This window comes from Oryx dammah, unplaced genomic scaffold, assembly GCF_014754425.2.
Source record: "Oryx dammah isolate SB20612 unplaced genomic scaffold, SCBI_Odam_1.1 HiC_scaffold_12, whole genome shotgun sequence".
Lineage (NCBI taxonomy): Eukaryota > Metazoa > Chordata > Mammalia > Artiodactyla > Bovidae > Oryx > Oryx dammah.
In genome coordinates this window covers 442,525-460,219 of record NW_024070196.1, presented here as the reverse complement: position 1 = coordinate 460,219, position 17,695 = coordinate 442,525, and the positions used below count along the sequence as shown (strand labels likewise).

Below are 17,695 nucleotides of genomic sequence, written 5' to 3'. Positions count from 1 at the left end.
TGGGAGGGGTTGGGGGCAGGAGGAGAAGGGCACGACAGAGAATGAGATGGCTGGATGGCATCACGGACTCGATGGACCTGAGTCTGAGTGAACTCCGGGAGTTGGTGATGGACAGGGAGGCCTGACGTGCTGCGATTCATGGGGTCGCAAAGAGTCGGACACAACTTAGTGACTGAACTGAACTGAACTGAATGTGTATCTTCTTAAAAGTTAGAATGTGCCATTAGGCTCTGAGGTATCTAAAATAATTGGTAGTTTCAGGAAACAAGAATTTACTTTCTACTGGAGGTGGGGATGGTGGAGAGATTACCTAGCATCTGTCCACCTTTCTTCCTCAGGTGCACAGGATGAGCTAGACTCAGAGCTGGTCAGCTGTTTCATCAAATGCTGGCTGCTCAGCAGGAGGGGAGGTGAGATAGAAAAACAAGCTGTTTTAATTAAATTAGTCATATTTAACCAAACCTCCTATAACTGATAATGTGGTTCAACAGACAAGCGAGATGCAACCTAGCGAAAATGTCAATAAAGAGCAACACAACTCCATAACAAGTGGTGCCACCATCAACTTTTTCTCCTTAAAACAACGATGGTTAGAATGGGAATTTCTGTAGCAATGATGCACAGGGAAAACCTAGCTTCTGGTTCACCACCACATTCAGAGTCCTGAAAAACAGCAGAGATTGTACCTGCTGAGATTTCAAAGCAAAATAAGAAAGGGTGATGGCCAACTACGGTCAGTGATTTAGAAAGTGCCTTAAACAAGAAAAGGATCCCAGAATAGAGAGTTTCACAGAGAAACATGAGAGCAGAATGACAGGGAAAAGAGATAAAACAGAGTCACAAGAAGATGTGGCAAGAAGCATATTACTGAGTATTTGTAGAGAAGGGAAGGTAAAGAATCCAGATTTAAGGACTTCTAAGAATACTTGGTCACAGTTAAGAGAGGAAAAAAAAGAACACCAATAATTGGAAATAAAGTGAAAGAAGATATGAGCAACAGGAAAAAGATAACAGGGATGAAGCAAAGTGGAAACATAAGGATTTTACAGAGAGGAAACAGTAATGGAAGAAGTGAGTTCTGAACATGTGTGATGAAAAAACTACGTGCAGAAAAAGGAAAATATGTACAAGGAAAACATCTTCATTAAAAATTATTTTAAAAATCTGACGAAATAAAATATGAGCTAGATATTCTTGCTGTTACTGTTGCTGCTATGCAGTCACTAAGCTGTACCCAACTCTTTGCAACCCCATAGACTGTAGCACTCCAGACTCCTCTATCGTCCATCATCTCTGGGAGTTTGCTCAAATTCATGCTCACTGAGTCAGTGATGCTATCTAACCTTCTCATTATCTGCTGCCCCTTTCCTTTTGCCTTCAACATTCCCCAGCATCAGGGTCTTTTCCAATGAGTACACCTCATTGGAAAGTGAGGAGTGAAGAGCAATTAGTAATAGCTCCAGAAAAGATGAAGCAGCTGGGCCAAAGCAGAAATAATGCTCAGCTGTGGATGGGCCTGGTGGTGAAAGGAAAGGTGATGCTATAAAGAATAATATTATATAAGAACCTGGAATGTTAGGTCCATGAATCAAGGTCCATAAATTGGACATGGTCGAACAGGAAATGGCAAGACTGAACATTGACATCTTAGAAATCAGTGAACTGCAATGGATGGGAAAAGGCAAATTTAATTCAGATGACCATTGTATCTCCTACTGGGAGCAAGAAATGGAGTAGCCCTTGGAGTCAACAGGAGAGTATGAAATGCAGTACTTGAGTGCACTCTCAAAAATGACAGAATTACCTTGGTTCATTTCCAAGGCAATCATTCAGCATCATAGTAATACAAGTCTGTGTCCCAACCACTGATGCCAAAGAAGCTGAAGTTGACTGGTTCTATGAAGATCTACAATGCCTTCTAGAACTCACACCAAAAAATATGTGCTTTTCATCTTAGGGGATTGGTATAAAAAGTAGGAAGTCAAGAGATAACCAGAACAGGCAAGTTTGACCTCAGAGTACAAAATGAAGCAAAGCAAAAGCTAACACAGTTTTGTTAAGAGAACATGCTGGTCATAGCAAATACCTTCTTCCAAGTCAAGAGATGACTACACATGGACATCACCAGATGGTTAATACTGAAATCAGACTGACTCTACTCTTTGCAGCTCAAGATGGAGAACCTCTATACAGTCTGCAAAAAGAAGACCTGGGGCTGACTGTGGCTCAGATTGTGAGCTCCTTATTGCAAAATTCAGATTTAAGTTGAAGAAAGTTGGGAAAACCACTTGGGTATTCAAATATGACCTAAATCAAATCCCTTATGATTATACAGTAGAGTTAATGAATAGATTCAAGGGATTAGATCTGGTAGACAGATTGCCTGAAGAACTGTGGACAGAGGTTCATAATATTGTACAGGAGGCAGTGTCCAAAACCATCCCAAAGAAAAAGAAATGCAAGAAGGCAGAGTGGTTGTCTGAGAAGTCTTTACACATAGCTGAGAAAAAAAATGAAAGTCAAGGAGAAGGGGAAGGATATTCCTAACTGAATGCAGAGTTCTAGAGAAAAGCAAGGAAAAATAAAAAGACCTTCTTAGCGAACAATGCAAAGAAACAGAGGAAAACAACAGAGTGCGGAAGATGAGAGATCTCTTAAAGAAAATTGGAAATATCAAGGGAACATTCATATAAGAATGGGCACAATAAAGGATAAAAACAGTAAGGGAACTATCAAGCAGAAAAGAAGCAGTGATGAATACACAGAAGAACTATACAAAAAATGTCTTAATGATATGGGTAACCACTATGGTGTGGTCACTCACCTAGAGCTGGACATCCTGGAGTATGAAGTCAAGTGGGCCTTAGGAAGCATTACTATAGCATTACTATAAAGCTAGTGTAAAACTAGAATTACTATAAAGCTACTATAAAACTAGAATTCCAACTGAGCTATTTAAAATCCCAAGAGTTGATACTGCTAAAGTGCTGTACTCAGTATAGCAGCAGGTTTGGAAAGCTCAGCAGTGGCCTCGGGACTGGAAAAGTTCAGTTTTCATTTCAATCACAAAGAAGGACAATGGCAAAGAATATTCCAACTACTGTATAACTGTGCTCATTTCATATGCTAGCAAGGTTATGCTCAAAATCTTTCAAGCTAAGCTTCAACAGTACTTGAAATGAGAAATTCCAGATGAACAAGCTGGGTTTAGAAAAGGCAGAGGAACTAGAGATTAAACTGCCAACAATTGTTGAATCATGGAGAAATCAAGGAAATTCCAGAAAAACATCTGCTTCTGCTTTATTGACTATGCCAAAGCTTTTGACTGTGTGGATCACAACAAACTGTGTGACATTCTTAAAGAGATGGGAGTACCAGACCAACTTACCTGTCTCCCGAGAAACCTGTAGTAGGACAAAAAATAACAGTTGGAACCGGACATGGAACCATTGACTGATTTAAAATTGGGAAAGGAGTATGAGAAGACTGTATATTGTCACCCTGCTTATTTAACTTATATGCAGAATGCATTACATGAAATCCCAGACTGGAAGAAGCATAAGCTGGAATCAAGTTTGCCAGGAGAAATATCTACAATCTCAGATAGGCAGATGATACCACTCTAAAAGTAGAAAGTGAAGTGAAACTAAAGAACCTCTTAATGAAGGACAAAAAGGAGAGTGAAAAAGCTGGCTTGAAGCTCAGCATTCAAAAAACTAAGATCATCGTATCCAGGCCCATCATTTCATGGCATTTCCTTCCTCCTCATACCACATACCTTCTGACCTGGGGAGACTCATCTTCCACTGTCATATCTTTTTGTCTTTTCATATCGTTCATGGGGTTCTCCTGGTAAGAATACAAGAGTGTTTTCCTATTACCTCCTCCAGTGGACCATGATTTGTCAGAACTCTTCACTGTGACCCATTTATCTTAGGGAGCCTGGCACCCCACTCCAGTACTCTTGCCTGAAAAATCCCATGGATGGAGGAGCCTGGTGGGCTGCAGTCTGTGGGGTCGCTACAAGCCGGACATGACTGAGCAACTTTACTTTCACTTTTCACTTTCATGCATTGGAGAAGGAAATGGCAACCCACTCCAGTGTTCTTGCCTGGAGAATCCCAGGGACAGGGGAGCCTGGTGGGCTGCTGTCTATGAGGTCACACAGGGTCGGACACGACTGAAGCGACTTAGCAGCAGTAGCAGTAGCAGCCCTGCACAGCATGACTCATAGCTTCAATGAGTTACCTAAGCCCCTTCACCACAACAAAGCTGTGATCAAGGGGTGATCAGTTCAGTTCAGTCGCTCAGTCCTGTCCAACTCTTTACGACCCCATGAATCACAGCACACCAGGCCTCCCTGTCCATCACCAACTTCCAGAGTTCACTCAAACTCACGTCCATCAAGTCAGTGATGCCATCTAGCCTTCTCATCCTCTGTCATCCCCTTCTCCTCCTGTCCCCAATCCCTCCCAGCATCAGAGCCTTTTCCAATGAGTCAACTCTTTGCATGAGGTGGCCAAAGTACTGGAGTTTCAGCTTTAGCATCATTCCTTCCAAAGAAATCCCAGGGCTGATCTCCTTCAGAATGGACTGGTTGGATCTCCTTGCAGTCCAAGGGACTCTCAAGAGTCTTCTCCAACACCACACTTCAAAAGCATCAATTCTTCGGTGCTCAGCTTTCTTCATAGTCCAACTCTCACATCCATACATGACTATTGGAAAAACCAAAGCCTTGACTAGATGGACCTCTGTTGGCAAAGTAAAGTCTCTGTTTTTTAATATGCTATCTAGGTTGGTCATAACTTTACTTCCAAAGAGTAAGTGTCTTTTAATTTCATGGCCGCAGTCACCATCTGCAGTGATTTTGGAGCCCAAAAAAATAAAGTCTGACACTGTTTCCACTGTTTCCCCATCTATTTCCCATGAAGTGATGGGACCAGATGCCATGATCTTCGTTTTCTGAATGTTGAGCTTTAAGCCAACTTTGTCACTCTCCTCTTTCACTAAGGGGTGATATTCTTAGCTATAATTCAAATGAGAAACAATCAAGGTAAGATCTTCCAGTTTTCTGACTTAGGAGGGGAATCTGAAGGCAAACCCTGAAGCATGCTGGTGTGCAATCAGCAATGCCACAAAAAAGAAGACAAAAACAAAAGCAAATTCACTCACTACCATCCATTCTTCACATCTTTGAATTGATTAATGATTCTATCCATGGTCAATAAATACCACCTAATAGGAAATCTGTCACATGTGCTTAAGATACATTGTAGAAGATTATAAGCTAACTTGAGACTGTTAGCTTCAAAATGTCTGTTAAATTTTCTTAAATAAATGAGTTTGCTTGAGTTAGGGCTCTTCCCAACTACTCTATCCTTCAAGGAATGTTTTATATTCTACTTTACTACAACAAGAAAACAAAAGAAGCTGATAATGTTTTACTATAGAAACATATATATACATACACACACATATAAGTTAGGAATAAAAAAAATTCACACTGTGCAATTTCCTAAAACCTTTTAAAAAACAGTAATACGCAATATAAAGCTATGAAGCAAAAGAAAGCCAGCCTCATTTCAGTTTACTGTTTAATTCACTTGCGACCTAAGAAACAAAGTAAAAATAACCAAAGAAGAGCCACAACTCAGTGTTTTCATAGATGCAAAACAGATACAATCTTAGTAGTGATCTGTGTCCAGGATGTCTAAAGTCCTAAGGGAAAACTACAATAACCAATCCCTTAAGAGAGACCTCAGACTCTTATGTTTATCCTATCTTCTAGAATGTAAAACTGCTATTATAACTGAACAATTAAATATTTACAACTTCTGTGTGATATACAGGTAAACATTCAAACTGCTTCAGTGATTTACTAAAAAGTTTCAACTCCTAAATGTAACTTAAGGATCAATATTTGTTGCTGTTATTTAGTCGCCAAGTCATGTCCAACTCTTTTGAGACCCCAAGGACTATAGCTCGCCTGGCTCTTCTGTCCATGAGATTTCCCAGGCAAGAATACTGTAGTATATTACCATTTTCTCCTCCAATGGATCTTCTTGATTCAAGGATCAAACACACATCTCCTGCTTAGCAGGCAGATTCTTTACCACTGAGCCACCACAGAGGCCCAAGGATATTAGCTTCCTTCTCAGTAATAGGTTGGCTCCCACTAATACTCTTTGAAACTTTTAAAATGCAGGTCCAGTCTAATCCCATATCCTAGAAGATAGTCAGGAGAAGATAATGGCAGCCCATTCCAGTACTCTTGCCTGGAAAATCCCATGGACGGAGGAGCCTGGTAGGCTGCAGTCCATGGGGTCGCTAAGAGTCAGACGTGACTGAGCGGCTTCATTTTCACTTTTCACTTTCATGCATTGGAGAAGGAAATGGCAACCCACTCCAGGGTTCTTGCCTGGAGAATCCCAGAGACGTGGGAGCCTGGTGGGCTGCCATCTATGGGGTTGCACAGAGTCGGACATGACAGAAGCGACTTAGCAGCAGCAGCAGCAGCAGAAGACAGTCATTTTTGCTTTCTTTATTTTAAATGCAAAACATTAAATCCGAGAGTTCGCTTCTGGTTACCTCAAAAAGCTCACAGTGTAATGTCCTCAAGTAAAGGTATACTGGGGATACAGCCTGTTTTTCTGTCTACTCTGTAGGACCAATACACTCTGCTGCATATGTTAAGCACTCTGTAAAGGTTTACTGCTTTGCTTTTGAAAATATTAGTGTGTTAGTGCTTTGAAAAACTCCTCCCTTTCCCAAGCCACGTCTAGGAAATGTACAGGGCTGACTTCCCCACCAGAGATGTGTTACTGTACCAGACTCATCTTTCACTACACTGAAAGGCTGTTCCTCTGACATCACTAGCTTTATAATGCTACACCCTTTCTCAGAAACCTTCACTGATTCCCACTGCCCTTGGAATTAAGTCCCAATAAATCATCATTTAAGCCTGCCATAATTTTGACCTTTTCTATAGACTCCCCAGCATGAACTCTTTTTGATGCATTTTACCAAACAAGATACATTTGGCCCGTCCCTAGTTCGTGCAATTATCTAGACCAGGAACTGCCTTTCCTCTCCAGTACTTGTTATGAATCCTACTGCACCCCTATCAGGCCCAGCCAAAATCACTTCTGTGAATTTCTCTTGTAAGAACCCTCACAGAACCCACCTTTTGCACACAATCTTCCACCACCTCGTTCTCTTCTCTATATCTCCTGCACAAAGGGCATGGGCAATGTCAGACACTGGCTCTTCTGGCTCCCACAAAGCCTTCCAGGCATGCTAGTTGACTTCAAAGGAGAACTAGATATCTATAAGTACTTATTGAATACACTGTTTAGAAGTGACCACAGGGTTTTTAAACAAAATAATTTTGAGTTATTCAAGCTCATATTGAGATAGGACATAAAGCTATATCTGGGCCTCTGAAGTAAAAGAAATGAAAAACTAGTTTAAAGAAAAGGTAACACTTCACTTTCAGGAAACTACTCTCAGCTACCCATTTCTGGCAGCGGGAAGTTGACGCAAGAATAGGAAATAACTAAAGATTTTCAGCTGTAGAAGCAATAGACCTCTTGAGTTTTTAAAGAATTATATAAAATTGGCAATAAGGCATAAAAGAAAAGGGAAAGACATCCAAAAAAAAAAAAAATTTCTAATGAGCCCCAAAGAGAGTTCATTTTTTAGAACACTAGTGGTCTGTGATTTCATTTAAACAATCCTTGTTGTGGACCTGGCAGTCAAGATTCAGCTATTCAAAGCTTATCTTTCTTTCTGAAAACCAGTACCAACTATTACCCTACTTATATGCTAGCTACTGAAATGGTACAACACAAAGAACACAAGCATACTGTCCACAGCCACACAGTTCACTGCCAAAATGGGACAAACAACTGAATGAAGGATAAAGCTAAATAATCCTTGAACAAGACAACGGCACCATAGAACCTGCAGGGGAACAGGAGAAAAACCTCACAGGCTAAGAAAATGTCAGGGAAGCAATGAAACTGAGACTACATTCCATCCACTCCCCTCATATAGTTATGGCTCAAAGAGGTGAAACAACTGGCAAGGCCAAAGACTGTCCCAAAACTTGGGTCATCTTCCTCAGGGGAAGGTGAGCTAGGTGTGGCCTTCCCTGTAGTTAAGTGAGTCAGACCTTCGTCAACAGGGGCCTACACACACATAAGTGAAAAACCAGGCTACCAATTCCATAGGAGCTGGGGGAAAGGTACGAGGAATAGGCCTATTAAAAGTCAACCTTTATAGACTTTTCAAAGAAAAAAATGTCTCAACATAACCACACTATTTTTCTTACTTTTATTTCAATGTCACTTAATAACTACCACATTTTACATCCCAATAACTACCACATTTTACATCCCAATAACTATTTTTCCAACCAGACTGACTGAAACAGCAGGGCCAGACCTGCTGGATTATTCCAACTTTGTTTTCACCCTAAAACTAAATGAAAACTTACTGATTGAAACTGATGTCTGAGCAGCACTAGGAAACAAATAAAATATACAATAACTTTCCCTTATCTTTCTCCAATCCACTCTCCACCTAGCAGCCAGTGTGTTTTGTTCAAAATATAAATCTGATCATGCCACATCCCTGCTTAAAACTCAACAATGGTTCTTCCCATGGCAACTCCTGATAAAGACCAAAATGCAGAAAGCTCTAAGAATGCTGGCCTTCACGAATCCACTTAGCCTCCTCTCTTGCCATGATACCCCACCTATTTGACTCCAGCTACCCATTAGCCCCCACAGGAGGCTCGCTCTCTCCCACCACAAGACTTAGATATTGCCATTCCCTATGCCTAACTTCCTGAGAAGGCGATGGCACCCCACTCCAGTACTCTTGCCTGGAAAATCCCATGGATGGAGGAGCCTGGTAGGCTGCAGTCCATGGGGTCGAGAAGAGTCGGACACGACTAAGTGACTTCACTTTCACTTTTTACTTTCATGCATTGGAGAAGGAAATGGCAACCCACTCCAGTGTTCTTGCCTGGAGAGTCCCAGGGACGGGGGGAGCCTGTTGGGCTGCCATCTATGGGGTCGCAGAGTCGGACATGACTGAAATGACTTAGCATGCCTAACTTCATTTCCTTATTTCTCTTTTCCTTCTGATCACAGCACAATTATTCTTATCCTCTCAGGGAATATTTCCCTGACCACTGTTATCTATCTTCACAGCCCTCACTGTAGCAGTTATCGCCATTAAAATTTGCAGTAAATTATCTGTATGATTGTTTCATTAATGTCTGCTGCTTATAATCAATCATAAGCCCCATGAAGGCAGCAGCCATGTCTGTTTTGGCTCATCATTGTTATCTCCAACACCCAGCAGATCAATATTCATTGAATCATGAACTTAATTAAAGAAGAAGCAAACAAATGATGGAACAAAAGAAAGGAGTGCCTTTCAAAACACAGCACAGAGATTAAAGGAAAGTTTAAGTCACTCCCTTCTTAGCCCAAGCTTTCAAATATAGGTGCTTTCATAAAGGAAATGATGGGAAAGTATATACCTTTCATAAAATGCTAGGAAAATAATACCAAGATGGTTCATTCATACTTCAGTCTTCTAATTAAAAAAGCTACTCATTTTTCATTCAGCACTTAAAGTCACTCTTTTCATTGTAGCGACTCAAGTATTTGAAAATACTTTAGCAATGGGCAGATCACTACTGCCTAAAATCACTAACACTACCACCGCCATCATTAAAGAGAGAGTTATATTTTTCTCTGTCTAAAAACTTTCCCATATTTCATGCAATGGAAACAAGTAAGCAGGGGTAGAAAGACGGATATCAGACAAAACAGACTTTAGAACAAAGTCTATAATAAAAGACAAAGGATGGCATTATATAATAATAAAGAGATCATTATAAGAAAAGGATGTAATACTCATTAACATATATGCACCTAACACAGGAGCACTTAAATATATAAAGCAAATATTAACAGACACAAAGGGAGATATGACAATAATACAGTAACACCCGATTGACACCAGTGGACAGATCATCCAGACCAAAAAATCAATAAGGGAACAGCAGTCTTAACTACCACATTGGACATAATCGGTATCTGAAAGACATCCCATCCAAAACACCAAAAATGCACATTCTTCTTAGTGCATTTAGAATGTTCTCTAGGATAGATCACATGCTAGGCCACGAAACAAGTCTTAAAACTCTGACAAGATACAAACCCAGCCAAGCAATTTTTCTGACCAGAATAGTGAGACACAAGAAATCAAATGCATGGGGAAGGAGGTGGGAGGTATATTCAAGCGGGAGGGGATATGGGTAAATCTATGGCTGATTCATGTTGATGTTTGGCAGAAACCAACACAACACAACTTCCCAAAATCTATCAGTTGAGTTCAGCTGCTCAGTCGTGTCCGACTCTTTGCGACCCCATGAACCGCAGCACGCCAGGCCCAAAATCTACAGAAGGCAGTAAAAGCAGTTTTAAGAGGGAAGTTTATAGTGATACAGGCCTTACTCAAGAAAACAACCTAATCTACACATAAAGGAATTAGAAAAAGAATTACAAAGCCCGAAGTCATAAGGAAAGAAATAGTAAAGATCAGAGAAAATATTGAGTAAAACAGAGACAAACACACACACACACACACACACAAACCAATGAAACCAAAAGCCATAGGGTTTTTTTTTTTTTTGGTTAAAGAAAAATAAAATTGATAAACTTCCAACCAGGCTCACTACCAAGAGAGTATCCAAATAAAAAATTAAAGAGGAGAAATAACAATCCATAACACAGACATACCAAAAAATCTTAAGAGAATACTAAAAGTACTTATATACTAACAAATTAGATAACCTAGTAGAATGGACAAATTTCTAGAAACATACAACCTTCAAAGACTGAATTAAGAAAAATCAGACAATTTCAATAGTGAAACTGAATCTGTAAAAAAAAAAAAAAAGACTTTTAGCAAAAAAAAAATCCAAGACATGATGGCTTCACAGAAGAATTGTACCAAATATATCAAGAAGAAAGAGCTAACACCTATCCTTCTCAAATTACTCCAAAAAACTGAAAAGAATGGAACACTCCCAAATTGAATCTATGAGGACACCATTACCCTGATAACAAAACCAGAAAAAGACACTACAAAAAGAGAAAATTATAAGCTAATATCTCTGATGAATATAGATGCAAAATATCCTCATAAAGTATTAGCAAATCAAATTCAACAATAAAAATAGGATCACACACCATGATTAAGTGGAATTTATTCCAGGGATGCAAGGATGGTTTAATATCCGTAAGTCAATGTGATATACCACATTAACAAAAAGAAGGATAAAATTCACATGATTACCTCAATAGATGCAAAAAAAAAATGAATTTGACAAAATTCAACATCTATTCAATATAAGAAAAACTCAGCAAAGTGGGTAAAAAAAACATATCTCAACATAATTAAGGCCATTTATGATAAATCTTTAGCCAATGATTAAAGCTGAAAGCTTCTCTAAAATTAGTGACAAGAATGTTCACTCTTGCTACTTCTATTTAACATGGTATTATAAATCCTAGTCACAGCAATTAGAAAAGAAAGAGAAATAAAAGGACTCTAAATTGGAAGTAAAGAGGTAAAACTGTTACTACTTGCAGGTGACATGATACTATACATAGAAAACCCTAACATCTCAATACCAATAAAACATTAGAACTAATAAATGAATTCAGTCAAGTTGCAGGAAAGAAGATATCTCTATTGCTTTTCTATACAGTAATAATGAACTATTAGACAGAGAAAGTAAGAAAATAAACCCATTTAACTCATTATTAGACAGAGAAAGTAAGAAAATAAACTCACTTAAAATCACACCAGTCTCCATTTAATAAGGACACCAGTTATACTGAATGAATGGTCCTTCCTACCCCAGGATCTCAGCAACAGCCCTGTTTCTAAACAAACACATTCTGAAGTCTGGGCATTAAGATGTTAACATATGCATGTGGGGGGGGGAGGGGGGGGGGGTTGGGGGGCGGGGCAGCACCTGAACACCAGACAGTGCGTACCTCCAGTCCAAATGCAGTTGAGGGGGGTACTTTCAAGATGGCAGAAGAGTAAGATGAGACCACCTTCCTCCAGGCAAACACATCAAAAATACATCTGCATATGAACAACTCCTTCAAAACACATTCTGAACTCTAGCAGAAGAACACACACTTCACAGCTCATCTTCACAGAATGAGGCAGAGTAAAAAATAAAAGCGGGGAAGGCAATGGCCCTCCACCCCAGTACTCTTGCCTGGAAAATCCAATGGACGGAGGAGCCTGGTGGGCTGCAGTCCATGGGGTCGCTAAGAGTCGGACACAACTGAGCAACTTCACTTTCACTTTTCACTTTCATGCCCTGGAGAAGGAAATGGCAACCCACTTCAGTATTCTTGCCTGGAGAGTCCCAGGGATGGGGGAGCCCGGTGGGCTGCCGTCTATGGGGTCGCACAGAGTTGGACACGACTGAAGCGACTTAGCAGCAGCAGCAGCAAAAGATAAAAGAAAAAGAGACAAAGGAATTTGGGACGAGGACCTGGGCCTTGGGGAGGGAGCATAAAGAAGGAAAGGTTTCCACACACATGGAAACCCCCTCTCAAGTACAAACTAGGAGAACTTCAGAGCCTCAGAGGGGAGTGCAACAGCAGGTGCTTAAAAGGCAAAACAGAATTCAGCACAGACATCAGTGCTGACCAGCACTTTCCAGCCTGAAACATATGTCTACATGGCCACTGGTGAGAGGAGGCTGGGTACTGAGGGTTAGGCTTCAGGGGTCAGGTTCCAGGAAGAGGACTGGAGCTGATGCTGTGAAGATACTCTGAAGAGGGTAGTACAGCAAAGCTGAGAATCCAGGGAAAAGCCTGAACCTGCTGGAGAAGCAAGGGATCACTGTCACAGGGACACAATAGCTCTGCCAGCACAAAGACAGGAGGACTTGGTCTTGGCAAGTGTCATAAATGGGTGAAGCCATGGCTATGAACTGCAACCCCAGAGGTAGAAAGGTTGACTAGCTGCCACCAAAGAAGGGAACGAGCACCAGAGGCAGGACTAGCCATGACTTCAATTTGTAATCCCAGAGGAGGAATGCAGGCCACTTGGCCACCACCAAGAGTACCAGGGCCAATGGAAAAGACACTACTGCAGTCCCAACCCACCAAGCTATGAGCAGGCACAGGTCATTATCCACACATTCCTGGGAGCCTATGCAGATATGCTCTGCCAAGGGTCCCACGACACAGGGCCAATTGCCCTGAGGGAGCGCATGACCTGCCTCAGACTGGCAAATTCCCTCGGGAATCAGCAACAGCAGGCACACCCCACAAACCCCAATTGTGTGTCTTGCACCCCTCCACCTCCTCAGCCCAAGTAAACAACTGAACCCTAGTAAGTAGCAACTTTCAGCCCTTCTCACATGTGCAGGAAACAGAGGAGGGCAGCCTACAAGCAGAGGCGGGTCCAAAATCAAAGCTGAGCACCAGGGGCTGTGTGATCTAAGAGGAAAGGAATTCCTTCCTGAAGCCACAGGTACAGCAGATTAAATCCCCATGATTAGTTTGAGCCTGTGGACTTTGGGGCCAACTGCAGACTTTGGAAGCAACTACAAGCTGCCATAAGACCAGATCTGAGTCTGAGGTGACCCCACAGCACCTACAGCATGTCCAGAGAACTTCCTAGAAACACTGGAGACTTCCTGAGTCGGCAGATTGGCGGGAACTCACTGTGTGATGAGGACAACGGAGGACATTTTTCTTACTACTCCTCTCTCTCTGTATACATAAATAATTTTTCTTCTTCATACTGTTCCATTGTTACTCCTTTTTCATTATTCCTTTAATTTTGGTTTTACTTATTCCTTTAAATTGTCTATTTTAAAATCATTTTTCTATTTTTACAGTACTCTCATGATATTGCATTTTTACCCATGTTTTTGGTTTGGTATTTTTGCTAGTCTAATTTTAAGTATTTGTTTTCACTTATGGATTTATTGACTTAACTGTTCTCTTTCACTTTTTGGTTCCTTTTTCCATTCTTTTTTCTCTCTCTCCCCTGTTCTCCTTGTGAGTGTGTGTTTATGAGTATGTGAATTTATTTAGCTATTTCTTTGACCATTTCTCACAGGGTTTTGTTTGTCTGTTCCTTGTATGATTGCTGACTTCCTTTTGTTTTCTTTTTTTTCTTCTTTCTTTTCTTTTTTTAAGTCCCTTTCTTTCTTCTTCTCTTCTGTGCTGTGCAGCTTGCAGAGTCTTGGTGCTACAGTAAGGCATTGGGTCTGGATGTCAAAAGTGAGAGACCCAAATCCAGGATGTTGGACCACCAGAGAACTCCCAACCCTGTGGAATATTAATTGGCAAGAGCTCTCCCAAAGGTTTCCATCTCAACAGCCCACCATGGGCCACCCAACAGCCTACAAGCTCCAAAGCCAGATGCCTCACATCAAATCATTACCAAAACAGGAACACAACCCTCCCCATTAGCAGATAGGCTTCCTACAGACATACCAAGCCCACAGATGTCCCAAAACACAACAATGAAAACAGCACTGCCCTTCAGAGAGACAGTATCCAGCTTAAAGCACTAGAACACAAGAACTAGTTCACTCAACCAGAAAACCTTCACAAAAGCAGAATAAGTGAGGAAGAAGAATGAATAAGTGAATTGATGAGTAAGTGATCTGGGAGACAGAACAGTGTATATAACTGAAGCATAGCAGAATAAAGAAAACCAAATGAAAAGAAAGGAGGACAGTCTCAGAAACCTCTAGGACAACATTACATGCACCAACATATGAACTAGAGGGATACCGGAAGAAGAGACAAAGAAAGAAAATGAAAAAATATATCTGAGGAGATAATAGTCTAAAAGTTCCCTAACATGGGAAAGGAAAATAGCCACCCAAGTCCAAGAAGCTCAGAGAGTCCCATACAGGATAAACCCAAAGAGAAACACGCCAAGATACATATTAATCAAACTCACAAAAACTAAACACAAAGGAAAAATATTAAAGCAGAAAAGTAAAAGCAATAAATAACATAAAAAGAGATCCCCACAAGACAGCAGATATTTCAACCAAACTCTGCAGGCCAAAATGGAGCGGTAGGATATACTTAAAGTGATGAAGGGAAAAAATCTACAACCAAGATTACTGTACCCAATGATGATCTCATGAAGATTAGATGAACAAATCAGAAGTTTTACAGATAACCAAAAGTTAAGAAAATTCAGCACCACCACACCAGCTTTAAAGCAAATGATAAAGGAACTTCTCTAGAGAGGAAACACAAGAAAAAAAAAAAGAATACGAAAACCAACCCAAAACAATAGTGAAAGGTAAAAGGATCATATATATCATTACCTTAAATTTAAACAGATTAAATGTTCCAACCAAGTGACACAGACTGGCTGAATGGAAACAGAAACAAGAACTATATGCTGTCTACAAGAGACCCACTTCAGAGCTGGTGGGGTCACACACAGACTGAAAGTGAGGCACTGAAAAGATTCCATGCAAAAGGAAAACAAAAGACAATGTAGCATCAATACTTGCATCAGATAAGTAAACAAAGATCATTGCAAGAGACAAGGAAGGACACTACATAATCATCAAGGAATCAAGCAAAGAAGAAATAGGAGCACCACAATACATTAAGGCAAATGCTAACGACTATAAAAGGGGAAGTAAGACATTAACACAGTAATACTAGGGGACTTTAATGCCCCACTCACACCAATGGAGATTATCCAGACAGGAAATTAATAAGGGAACACAAACATTAAATGACACACTGGACCAGTTAGACCGAACTGACATCTACAAGAACTTCATCTGAGAATAATAGAATTCACTTTATTCTCAAGTGCACATGGAACAGTCTCCAGGACAGATGACATCTTGGATCACAAATCAAGTCTGGCTAAATTAAAAAAAACTGAAATTATATCCAGCATTTTTTCTGACTACAATGCTGTAAGGTTAAATATCAACTAGAGTAAATAAACTGTAAAACACAAACACATGGAGGCTAAACAATACGCTTCTGAATAACGAAGAGATCACTGAAGACATCAGAGGAAATCAAAGAATACCTGGAAACAAATGACCGTGAAACCGTAACAACTGAAACCTGCGAGTGAAGGCAGTGCTGAGAGGGACATTCACAGCAATACAGGCTGACTTCAAGAAACAAGAGAAACGTCAAATAGACAACCTAGCCTCGCACCTACAGGAACAAGAAACATAAAAAACTCCCTTTTAATGGAAGGGGAAAATCATGAACATCAGAGCAGAAATAAATGAAAAAGAAATGAAAGAGACAATACCAAAGGTCACTAAAACTAAAATGTGATTCTTTCAGAAGATAAACAAAAGTGACAATCTATTATCCAGACTCATTAAAAAAAAGGGGGGGGAGAAGACTCAAATCAATAAAATTAAAAATTAAAAAGTTACAACAGACAACACAGAAATACAAAATATCATAAGAGACTACTACAAGCAATAAAATGGAAGAAACGGACATGTTATCAGAAAAGTATATTCCTCCAAGACTGAATCAGGTGGTCATTGTGGTTTAGTAGCTAAGTCATGTCCGACTCTTGCAACCCCATGGACAGTAGCCTGCCAGGTTCCTCTTTCCATGGGATTCTCCAGGCAAGAATAATGGAGTGGGTTGCCATTTCCTTCTCCAGACTGAATCAGGAAGAAATAGAAAATATGAAAAGATGAATCACAAGCATTGAAATTCAATCTATGATCAAAAATCTTCCAACAAACAAAAGCCCAGGGCCAGACAGCTTCACAGGTGAATTCCAACAAATATTTAGAAAAGAACTAACGTGTACCCTGCTCAAACTGTTCCAGAAAATAACAGAGGAAGGAAAACTCCCAAACTCATTCTATGAGGCCACCATCATCGTGATGACCAAAACCAGACAAAGATACCATAAAAATATTATAGGCCAGCATCACTGATGAACATAGGTGCAAAAACCCTCAACAAAATTCCTCCAAACAGAATCCAACAATATGTTAAAAGGATCATACAACATGATCAAGTGGAGTTTATCCCATGCATCCAAGGATTTGTCAATATGCACAAATCAGTCAATGTGATACACCACATGAACAAACTGAAAGATAAACACGTGATCATCTCAATACACGTCAGAAAAGCTTTTGACAAAATTCAACAAGCATTTATGATTAAAAAAAAATCTTCAGAAAATTGGCACAGAAGGAACCTACCTCAATACAATAAAGACCATATAAAGCAAATCCACAAAAACATTATTCTCAATAGTGAAAAACTGAAAGCATTTCCTCTAAGATTAGGAACAAGACAAGGGTGCCCACTCTCACCAGTATTATTCAATATAGTTTTGAAAAGTCCTAGACACAGCTATCAGAGAGGAAAAAGAAATAAAGGGAATCTCTATTGGAAAAGAAGTAAAACTCTCATGTTTGCATGTGACATGACACTACACACAGAAAAACCCCAGGTTTGCAAACAGAAAACTACCAGAGCTAATCAATGAATACAGTAAAGTCTCAGGATATAAAACTAATACAGAGAAATCCCTTGCATTTCTGTACACTAACAATGAAAAATCAGAGAAAGAAATTAAGGAAACA

General features: G+C 40.1%; 1 protein-coding gene and 1 long non-coding RNA gene across 2 annotated transcripts in view; one reads left to right on the top strand and one right to left on the bottom strand.

Annotated features, from left to right (window-relative positions):
- KLHL2 (kelch like family member 2) overlaps positions 1–17,695 on the bottom strand; it is a 168,376-nt gene that overhangs the window by 131,847 nt on the left and 18,834 nt on the right. The window lies entirely within an intron of this gene.
- LOC120871430 lies at positions 1,648–16,299 on the top strand. Its single transcript, XR_005723013.1, has 3 exons — positions 1,648–1,657; positions 3,858–3,866; positions 16,052–16,299. It is a non-coding gene; the product is annotated as an uncharacterized LOC120871430 (long non-coding RNA).